This window comes from Triticum dicoccoides, chromosome 7B (genome assembly GCF_002162155.2).
Source record: "Triticum dicoccoides isolate Atlit2015 ecotype Zavitan chromosome 7B, WEW_v2.0, whole genome shotgun sequence".
Lineage (NCBI taxonomy): Eukaryota > Viridiplantae > Streptophyta > Magnoliopsida > Poales > Poaceae > Triticum > Triticum dicoccoides.
Window position 1 is genome coordinate 699,047,024 of NC_041393.1, and position 11,017 is coordinate 699,058,040.

Genomic DNA, 11,017 nt, shown 5'->3' on the forward strand with positions numbered 1-11,017 from the left:
ATCGCTAAGCGGAAGCGTTCAAGTGAACGGGGTTGATGGAGTCGTACTCGTCGTGATTCAAATCACCGATGATCCTAGTGCCGAACGGACGGCACCTCCGCGTTCAACACACGTACAGCCCGGTGACGTCTCCCACGCCTTGATCCAGCAAGGAGAGAGGGAGAGGTTGAGGAAGACTCCATCCAACAGCAGCACAACGGCGTGGTGGTGGTGGAGGAGCGTGGCAATCCAGCAGGGCTTCGCCAAGCACCATGGGAGAGGAGGAGTAGGGAGAGAGGTAGGGCTGTGCCAGAACTTCGTGTATAGCTCCCATGCGCCTCCCCACTATATATAAGGGTGGAGGGGCTGGTTTCTTGCCCTCCAAGTCCATTGGGGCGTTGGCCAAGGTGGGAGGAAAGAAATCTCATTATTTCCTTCCCCACCGATTGTTATCCCCCCTTTTTAGGGATCTTGATCTTATCCCTTCGGGATATGATCTTATTCCTTCTAAGGGGGGATCTTGGTGCGCCTTGACCAGGGGTGTGGGGCCTTGCCCCCACTACCCACGTCCATGTGGGTCCCCCCATGCAGGTGGGCCCCACTCCGGAACCTTCTAGAACCTTCCCGGTACAATACCGAAAAATCCCGAACATTTTCCGGTGGCCAAAATAGGACTTCCCATATATAAATCTTTACCTCCGGACCATTCCGGAACTCCTCGTGACGTCCGGGATCTCATCCGGGACTCCGAACAACATTCGGTAACCACATACAAATTTCCTTTATAACCCTAGCGTCATCGAACCTTAAGTGTGTAGACCCTACGGGTTCGGGAGACATGTAGACATGACCGAGACGTTCTCCGGTCAATAACCAACAGCGGGATCTGGATACCCATGATGGCTACCACATGTTCCACGATGATCTCATCGGATGAACCACGATGTCAAGGACTTAATCAATCCCGTATTCAATTCCCTTTGTCTATCGGTATGTTACTTGCCCGAGATTCGATCGTCGGTATCCAATACCTTGTTCAATCTCGTTACCGGCAAGTCACTTTACTCGTTCCGTAACACATCATCCCGTGATCAACTCCTTGGTCACATTGCGCATATGATGATGTCCTACCGAGTGGGCCCAGAGATACCTCTCCGTTTACACGGAGTGACAAATCCTAGTCTCGATCCGCATAAAACAATAGATACTTTCGGAGATACCTGTAGTGCACCTTTATAGTCACCCAGTTACGTTGTGACGTTTGATACACCCAAAGCACTCCTACGGTATCCAGGAGTTACACGCTCTCATGGTCGAAGGAAGAGATACTTGACATTGGCAAAGCTCTAGCAAATGAACTACACGATCTTTTGTGCTAGTCTTAGGATTGGGTCTTGTCCATCACATCATTCTCCTAATGATGTGATCCCGTTATCAACGACATCCAATGCCCATGCCAGGAAACCATGACTATCTGTTGATCACAACGAGCTAGTCAACTAGAGGCTCACTAGGGACATATTATGGTCTATGTATTCACACGTGTATTACGATTTCCGGATAATACAGTTATAGCATGAATAAAAGACAATTATCATGAACAAGGAAATATAATAATAATACTTTTATTATTGCCTCTAGGGCATATTTCCAACAGTCTCCCACTTGCACTAGAGTCAATAATCTAGTTCACATCGCCATGTGATTAACACTCACAGGTCACATCGCCATGTGACTAATACCCAAGAGTTTACTAGAGTCAGTAGTCTAGTTCACATCACTATGTGATTAACACTCAATGAGTTTTATGTTTGATCATGTTGCTTGTGAGAGAGGTTTTAGTCAACGGGTCTGAACCTTTCAGATCCGTGTGTGCTTTACAAATCTCTATGTCATCTCCTAGATGCAGCTACCACGCTCTATTTGGAGCTATTCCAAACAACTGTTCTACTTGGAGCTATTCTAAATTATTGGTCCATTATATGTATCTGGTCTCTCTACTCAGAGCTATCCGGATAGGTGTCAAGCTTGCATCGTCGTAACCTTTACGACGAACTCTTTTACCACCTCCATAATCAAGAAAATTCCTTAGTCCACTAGTTACTAATGATAACTTTGACCGCTGTCCTGTGAGCCATTCTTGGATCACTCTTGTACCCCTTGACTGACTCATGGCAAGGCACACTTCAGGTGCGGTACACAGCATAGCATACTGAAGAGCCTACGTCTTAAGCATAGGGGACGACCTTCGTCCTTTCTCTCTATTCTGCCGTGGTCGAGCTTTAAGTCTTAACTTCGTACCTTACAACTCAGGCAAGAACTCCTTCTTTGAATGGTCCATCTTGAACACCTTCAAGATCATGTCAAGGTATGTGCTCATTTGAAAGTATTATTAAGCATTTTGATCTATCCTTATAGATCTTGATGCTCAATGTTCAAGTAGCTTAATCCATGCTTTCCATTGAAAAACACTTTCAAAATAACCCTATATGCTTTCCAGAAATTCTACGTCATTTCTGATCAACAATATGTCAACAACATATACTCATCAGAAATTCTATAGTGCTCCCACTCACTTCTTTGGAAATACAAGTTTCTCATAAACTTTGTACAAACCCAAAATTTTTGATCATCATCAAAGCATACATTCCAACTCCGAGATGCTCACTCCAGTCCTTAGAAGGATTGCTGGAGCTTTGCATACTTATTAGCATCTTTCGGGATTGACAAAACCTTCCGGTTGTATCACATACAACCTTTCCTCATTAAAATTGTCGAGGAAACAATGTTTTGACATCCTATCTGCAAGATTTCATAAATAATGCAGTAATCGCTAATATAATTCCAACAGACTCTTAGCATCGCTACGAGTGAGAAAATCTCATCGTAGTCAACTCCTTGAACTTGTCGGAAAACATCTTAACGACAAGTCGAGCTTTCTTAATGGTGACATTTACCATCATTGTCCGTCTTCCTTTTGAAATCCATCTGTACTCATTAGCCTTACGACCATCGAGCCGTTCTGCCAAAGTCTACACTTTGTTTTCATACATGGATCCTCTCTCGGATTTTATGGCCTCAAGCCATTTATCGGAATCCGGGCCCACCATCGCTTCTTCATAGCTCGTAGGTTCATTGTTGTCTAGCAACATGACCTTCAAGACAGGATTACGTACCACTCTGAAGTAGTACGCATCCTTGTCATCCTACGAGGTTTGGGAGTGACTTGATCCGAAGTTTCATGATCAATATCATAAGCTTCCACTTCAATTGGTGTAGGTGCCACAGGAACTACTCCCTGTGCCCTGTCACACACTAGTTGAAGAGACGGTTCAATAACCTCATCAAGTCTCCACCATCCTCCCACTCAATTCTTTTGAGAGAAACTTTTCCTCGAGAAAGGACCCGATTCTAGAAACAATCCATATTGCTTTCGGATCTGAATTAGGAGGTATACCCAACTGTTTTGGGTTTCCTATGAAGATGCATTTTATCCGCTTTGGGTTCGAGCTTATCAACCTGAAACTTTTTCATATAAGCGTCGCAGCCACAAACTTTTAAGAAACGACAACTTAGGTTTCTCTAAACCATAATTCATACGGTGTCATCTCATCGGAATTACGTGGTGCCCTATTTAAAGTGAATGTGGTTGTCTCTAATGCCTAACCCATGAACGATAGTGGTAATTCGATAAGAGACATCATGGTACGCACCATATCCAATAGGGTGCAACTATGATGTTCGGACACACCATCACATTATGGTGTTCCAGGCGGTATTAATTGCGAAACAATTTCCACAATGTCTTAATTGTGTGCCAAAACTCGTAACTTAGATATTCATCTCTATGATCATATCATAGACATTTTATCCTCTTGTCACAATGATCTGCTACTTCACTCTGAAATTACTTGAACCATTCAATAATTCAGACTTGTGTTTCATCAAGTAAATATACTCAACATTTACTCGAATCATCTGTGAAGTAAGAACATAATGATATTCACTGCATGCCTCAGCACTCATTCTACTGCACACATCAAAATGTGTTACTTCCAACAAGTTGCTATCTTCTTCCATCTTACTGAAATGAGGCTTTTCAGTCATCTTGCCCATGTGGTATGATTTGCATATCTCAAGTGATTCAAAATCAAGTGAGTCCGAACGATCCATTTGCATGGAGTTTCTTCATGCATATACACCAATAGACATGGTTCGCATGTCTCAAACTTTTCAAAAACGAGTGAGTCCAAAGATCCATCAACATGGAGCTTCTTCATGCGTTTTATACCATTATGACTTACATGGCAGTGCCACAAGTAAGTGGTACTATCATTACTATCTTATATCTTTTGGCATGAAAATGTGTATCACTACGACCGAGATTCAATAAACCATTCCTTTAGGTGCAAGACCATTGAAGGTATTATTCAAAAATAGAGTAACCATTATTCTCCTTAAATGAATAACCGTATTGCGATAGACATAATCCAATCATGTCTATGCTCAACGCAAACACCAATCTCGGTGGTAGAGGGAGCGTGCGATGCTTGATCATATCAACCTTGGAAACACTTCCAACATATATCGTCAGCTCACCTTTAGCTAGTCTCCTTTTATTCCGTAGCTTTTATTTCGAGTTACTAACACTTAGCAACCGAACCGGTATCCAATACCCTGGTGCTACTAGGAGTACTAGTAAAGTACACATTAACATAATGTATATCCAATATACTTCTATCGACCTTGCCAGCCTTCTCATCTACCAAGTATCTAGGGTAATGCTGCTCCAGTGGTTGTTCCCCTTATTACAGAAGCACTTAGTCTCGGGTTTGGGTTCAACCTTGGGTTTCTTCACTAGAGCAGCAGCTGAATTGCCGTTTCATGAAGTATCCCTTTGTTCCCTTGCCCTTCTTGAAACTAGTGGTTTCACCAACCATCAACAATTGATGCTCCTTCTTGATTTCTACTTTCGCGGTGTCAAACATCATGAATATTTCAAGGATCATCATATCTATCCCTGATATGTTATAGTTAATCACGAAGCTCTAGCAGCTTGATGGCAATGACTTTGGGGAAACATCACTATCTCATCTGGAGGATCAACTCCCACTCGATTCAAGTGATTGTTGTGCTCAGACAATCTGAGCACAAGCTCAACGATTTAGCTTTTCTCCCTTAGTTTGCAGGCTAAGAAAATCGTCGGAGGTCTTATACCTCTTGACGTGGGCACGAGCCTGAAATCCCAATTTTAGCCCTCGAAACATCTCATATGTTCCGCGACGTTTCGAAAACGTCTTTGGTGCCTCTACTTAAACCATTTAATTGAACTATCACGTAGTTATCAAAACGTGTATGTCCGATGTTCGCAACATCGACAAACGACGTTGGGGTTCAGCACACTGAGCGGTGCATTAAGGACATATGCTTTCTACTGATCGCATAATCGCTACTATCAACTTTCAACTATATTTTCTCTAGGAACATATCTAAACAGTGGAACTAAAGCGCGAGCTTACGACATAATTTGCAAAAGGTCTTTTGACTATTTCAGGATAATTAAGTTCATCTTATGAACTCCCACTTAGATAGACATCCCTCTGGTCATCTAAGTGATCACATGATCCGAGTCAACTAGGCCGTGTCCGATCATCACGTGAGACGGACTAGTCATCATCGGTGAACATCTTCATGTTGATCGTATCTACCATACGACTCATGCTCGACCTTTCGGTCTCCATGTTCCGAGGCCATGTCTGCACATGCTAGGCTCGTCAAGTTAACCCTAAGTGTTTTCGCTGTGTAAAACTGTCTTACACCCGTTGTATGTGAACGTAAGAATCCATCACACCCAATCATCACATGGTGCTTAGAAGCGACGAACCGTAGCAACGGTGCACAGTTAGGGGAGAACACTTCTTGAAATTTTGTAAGGGATCATCTTATTTACTACCGTCGTCCTAAGCAAACAAGATGCATAAACATGATAAACATCACATGCAATCAAATAGTGACATGATATGGCCAATATCATTTTTCTCCTTTTGATCTTCATCTTCGGGGCTCCATGATCATCATCGTCACCGGCACGACACCATGATCTCCATCATCATGATCTCCATCATCGTGTCTTCATGAAGTTGTCACGCCAACGACTACTTCTACTTCTATGACTAACGCGTTTAGCAATAAAGTAAAGTAGTTTACATGGCGTTCTTCAATGACACGCAGGTCATACAATAAATAAAGACAACTCCTATGGCTCCTGCCGGTTGTCATACTCATCGACATGCAAGTCGTGAATCCTATTACAAGAACATGATCAATCTCATACATCACATATATCATTCATCACATCCTTTTGGCCATATCACATCACATAGCATACCCTGCAAAAACAAGTTAGACGTCCTCTAATTGTTGTTTGCATGTTTTACGTGGCTGCTATGGGTTTCTAGCAAGAACGTTTCTTACCTACGCAAGACCACAACGTGATATGCCAATTGCTATTTACCCTTCATAAGGACCCTTTTTATCGAATCCGTTCCGACTAAAGTGGGAGAGACTGGCACCCGCTAGCCACCTTATGCACCAAGTGCATGTCAATCGGTGGAACCTGTCTCACGTAAGAGTACGTGTAAGGTCGGTCCGGGCCGCTTCATCCCACAATACCGTCGAAACAAGATTGGACTAGTAACGGTAAGCATATTGAACAACATCAACGCCCACAACTACTTTGTGTTCTACTCGTGCAAAGAATCTACGCAATAGACCTAGCTCATGATGCCACTGTTGGGGAACGTAGCAGAAATTCAAAATTTTCCTACGTGTCACCAAGATCTATCTATGGAGAGACTAGCAACGAGTAGAAAGAGAGTGCATCTACATACCCTTGTAGATCGCTAAGCGGAAGCGTTCAAGTGAACGGGGTTGATGGAGTCGTACTCGTCGTGATTCAAATCACCGATGATCCTAGTGCCGAACGGACGGCACCTCCGCGTTCAACACACGTACAGCCCAGTGACGTCTCCCACGCCTTGATCCAGCAAGGAGAGAGGGAGAGGTTGAGGAAGACTCCATCCAACAGCAGCACAACGGCGTGGTGGTGGTGGAGGAGCGTGGCAATCCAGCAGGGCTTCGCCAAGCACCATGGGAGAGGAGGAGTAGGAAGAGAGGTAGGGTTGTGCCAGAACTTCGTATATAGCTCCCATGCGCCTCCCCACTATATATAGGGGTGGAGGGGCTGGTTTCTTGCCCTCCAAGTCCATTGGGGCGTTGGCCAAGGTGGGAGGAAAGAAATCTCATTATTTCCTTCCCCACCGATTGTTATCCCCCCTTTTTAGGGATCTTGATCTTATCCCTTCGGGATATGATCTTATTCCTTCTAAGGGGGGATCTTGGTGCGCCTTGACCAGGGGTGTGGGGCCTTGCCCCCACTACCCACGTCCATGTGGGTCCCCCCATGCAGGTGGGCCCCACTCCGGAACCTTCTAGAACCTTCCCGGTACAATACCGAAAAATCCCGAACATTTTCCGGTGGCCAAAATAGGACTTCCCATATATAAATCTTTACCTCCGGACCATTCCGGAACTCCTCATGACGTCCGGGATCTCATCCGGGACTCCGAACAACATTCGGTAACCACATACAAACTTCCTTTATAACCCTAGCGTCATCGAACCTTAAGTGTGTAGACCCTACGGGTTCGGGAGACATGCAGACATGACCGAGACGTTCTCCGGTCAATAACCAACAGCGGGATCTGGATACCCATGATGGCTCCCACATGTTCCACGATGATCTCATCGGATGAACCACGATGTCAAGGACTTAATCAATCCCGTATTCAATTCCCTTTGTCTAGCGGTATTGTACTTGCCCGAGATTCGATCGTCGGTATACCGATACCTTGTTCAATCTCATTACCGGCAAGTCTCTTTACTCGTTCCGTAACACATCATCCCGTGATCAACCCCTTGGTCACATTGTGCACATTATGATGATGTCCTACCGAGTGGGCCCAGAGATACCTCTCCATTTACACGGAGTGACAAATCCCAGTCTCGATCCGCATAAAACAATAGATACTTTCGGAGATACCTGTAGTGCACCTTTATAGTCACCCAGTTACGTTGTGACGTTTGATACACCCAAAGCACTCCTACGGTATCCAGGAGTTACACGCTCTCATGGTCGAAGGAAGAGATACTTGACATTGGCAAAGCTCTAGCAAATGAACTACACGATCTTTTGTGCTAGTCTTAGGATTGGGTCTTGTCCATCACATCATTCTCCTAATGATGTGATCCCGTTATCAACGACATCCAATGTCCATAGCCAGGAAACCATGACTATCTGTTGATCACAACGAGCTAGTCAACTAGAGGCTCACTAGGGACATATTGTGGTCTATGTATTCACACGTGCATTACGATTTACGGATAATACAGTTATAGCATGAATAAAAGACAATTATCATGAACAAGGAAATATAATAATAATACTTTTATTATTGCCTCTAGGGCATATTTCCAACACTAACCGACATGCTCGACTTCGACTCCGAAGACATCGACGGTATGGACGCCGATGAAGGAGACGACCAAGAACCAGCACCTATAGGGTACTGGAAAGCCACCTCGTCATATGACATATGCATGGTGGACACCCCCAAAGCAGGGGATGGCGATGAAAAAACGGAGGACGACCCCTCCAAGAAGCAACCCAAGCGCTGACGTCAGCGGCGCCACTCTAAATCCCGCCAAAGCACAAACGGCGAGTCCGGCACTAGAGACAACAACACCCCGGATAGTGCCGAAGACAACCCCCTCTAGCAGGATTCAGCACAGGAGGACGGAGGAGCCAGCCCTCATGAGAGAGCGGCAGACAGGGAGGTCGAGGACGACAATTATATGCCTCCCTCCGAAGATGAGGCAAGCCTCGACGACGACGAATTCGTCGTGCCAGAGGATCCCGTCGAACAAGAGCGTTTCAAACGCAGGCTTATGGCCACGGCAAGCAGCCTGAAGAAAAAACAGCAGCAGCTTAGAGCTGACCAAGACTTGCTAGCCGACAGATGGACTGAAGTCCTGGCGGCCGAAGAGTATAAACTCGAACGCCCCTCCAAGAGCTACCCAAAGCGCAGGCTACTACCCCAACTAGAGGAGGAAGCAACTAAACCTACATCACCAGCGTACGATGTGCCCGATCGGCCTCCCCGTGGCCGCGACAGAGAGGCCTTTCGGCCCTCAACCCAAGCCGCACCCCGGCGCCGCTCAAAAAATATCAGAGTGCGGGGAAACGCAACAGACATGCGAGACATATTGGAGGATAAGGCAAGGCAAACAAGATTGATCTACGGATCGCGTGGGCGCCCCACGTCACGTGACGATAACCGTCACGCCAGATATGATAAATACGGCCAGGCCGAACACAACAGACAAAGCTCATCCGAGCTACGTCGCGATATAGCCCAGTACAGGGGCGCCGCACACCCACTATGCTTCACAGACAAAGTAATGGATCATCAAATCCCCAAGGGTTTTAAACCCGTAAACATAGAATCATACGATGGCACAACAGATCCCGCGGTATGGATCGAGGATTATCTTCTTCACATCCACATGGCCCATGGTGATGATCTACACGCCATCAAATACCTCCCGCTCAAGCTTAAAGGACCATCTCGGCATTGGCTTAACAGCCTGTCAGCAGAGTCAATTAGTTGCTGGGAGGACCTGGAATCCGCATTCCTTGACAACTTCCAGGGCACTTATGTGCGACCACCAGACGCCGATGACCTATGCCACATAATCCAACAGCCAGAGGAATCGGCCAGACAATTCTGGACACGGTTCCTAACCAAGAAAAATCAAATAGTCGACTGTCCGGATGCCGAGGCCCTTGCAGCCTTCAGGCACAACATCCGAGACGAATGGCTTGCCCGGCACCTAGGACAGGAAAAGCCGAAATCTATGGCAGCCCTCACGACACTCATGACCCGCTTTTGTGCGGGAGAAGACAGCTGGCTAGCTCGTAGCAATAACATAACCAAGAGCCCTGGCAATTCGGATACCAAGGACAACAATGGCAGGTCACGTCGCAATAAGCACAAGCGCCGCATTAACGGCGACAATACTGAGGATACGACAGTTAATGCCGGATTCAGAGGCTCTAAACCCGGTCAGCGGAAGAAGCCATTCAAAAGAAACCCTCCGGGCCCATCCAATTTAGACCGGATACTCGATCGCTCGTGCCAGATACACGGCACCCCCGAACAACCAGCCAACCACACCAACAAGGATTGTTGGGTGTTCAAGCAGGCAGGCAAGTTAAGTGCCGAAACCAGAGATAAGGGGCTGCATAGAGATGACGACGAGGAGCCCCGGCCGTCGAACAACAGAGGACAGAAGGGCTTCCCCCGCAAGTGTGGACGGTGAACATGATATACGCAACCCATATCCCCAAAAGGGAGCGGAAGCGTGCTCTCAAGGACGTCTACGCGTTGGAGCCATTCGCCCCAAAGTTCAACCCATGGTCCTCCTGCCCGATCACTTTTGATCGACGGGACCACCCCACTAGCATCCGTCACAGCGGATTCGCCGCATTGGTCCTAGACCCAATCATTGACGGATTTCACCTCACTAGAGTCCTCATGGACGGCGGCAACAGCCTGAACCTGCTTTATCAGGATACAGTGCGAAAAATGGGTATAGATCCCTCAAGGATTAAACCCACAAAGACAAACTTTAAAGGCGTCATACCAGGTGTAGAAGCCAGCTGTACAGGCTCGGTTACACTCGAAGTGGTCTTCGGATCCCCGGATAATTTCCAAAGCGAAGAGTTAATCTTCGACATAGTCCCATTCCGCAGTGGCTATCACGCCCTGCTCGGACGAACCGCATTCGCAAAATTCAATACGGTGCCGCACTACGCATATCTCAAGCTCAAGATGCCAGGCCCTCGCGGAGGCATTACGGTAAATGGAAACACCGAACGCTCTCTCCGAACGGAGGAGCACACGGCGGCCCTGGCGGC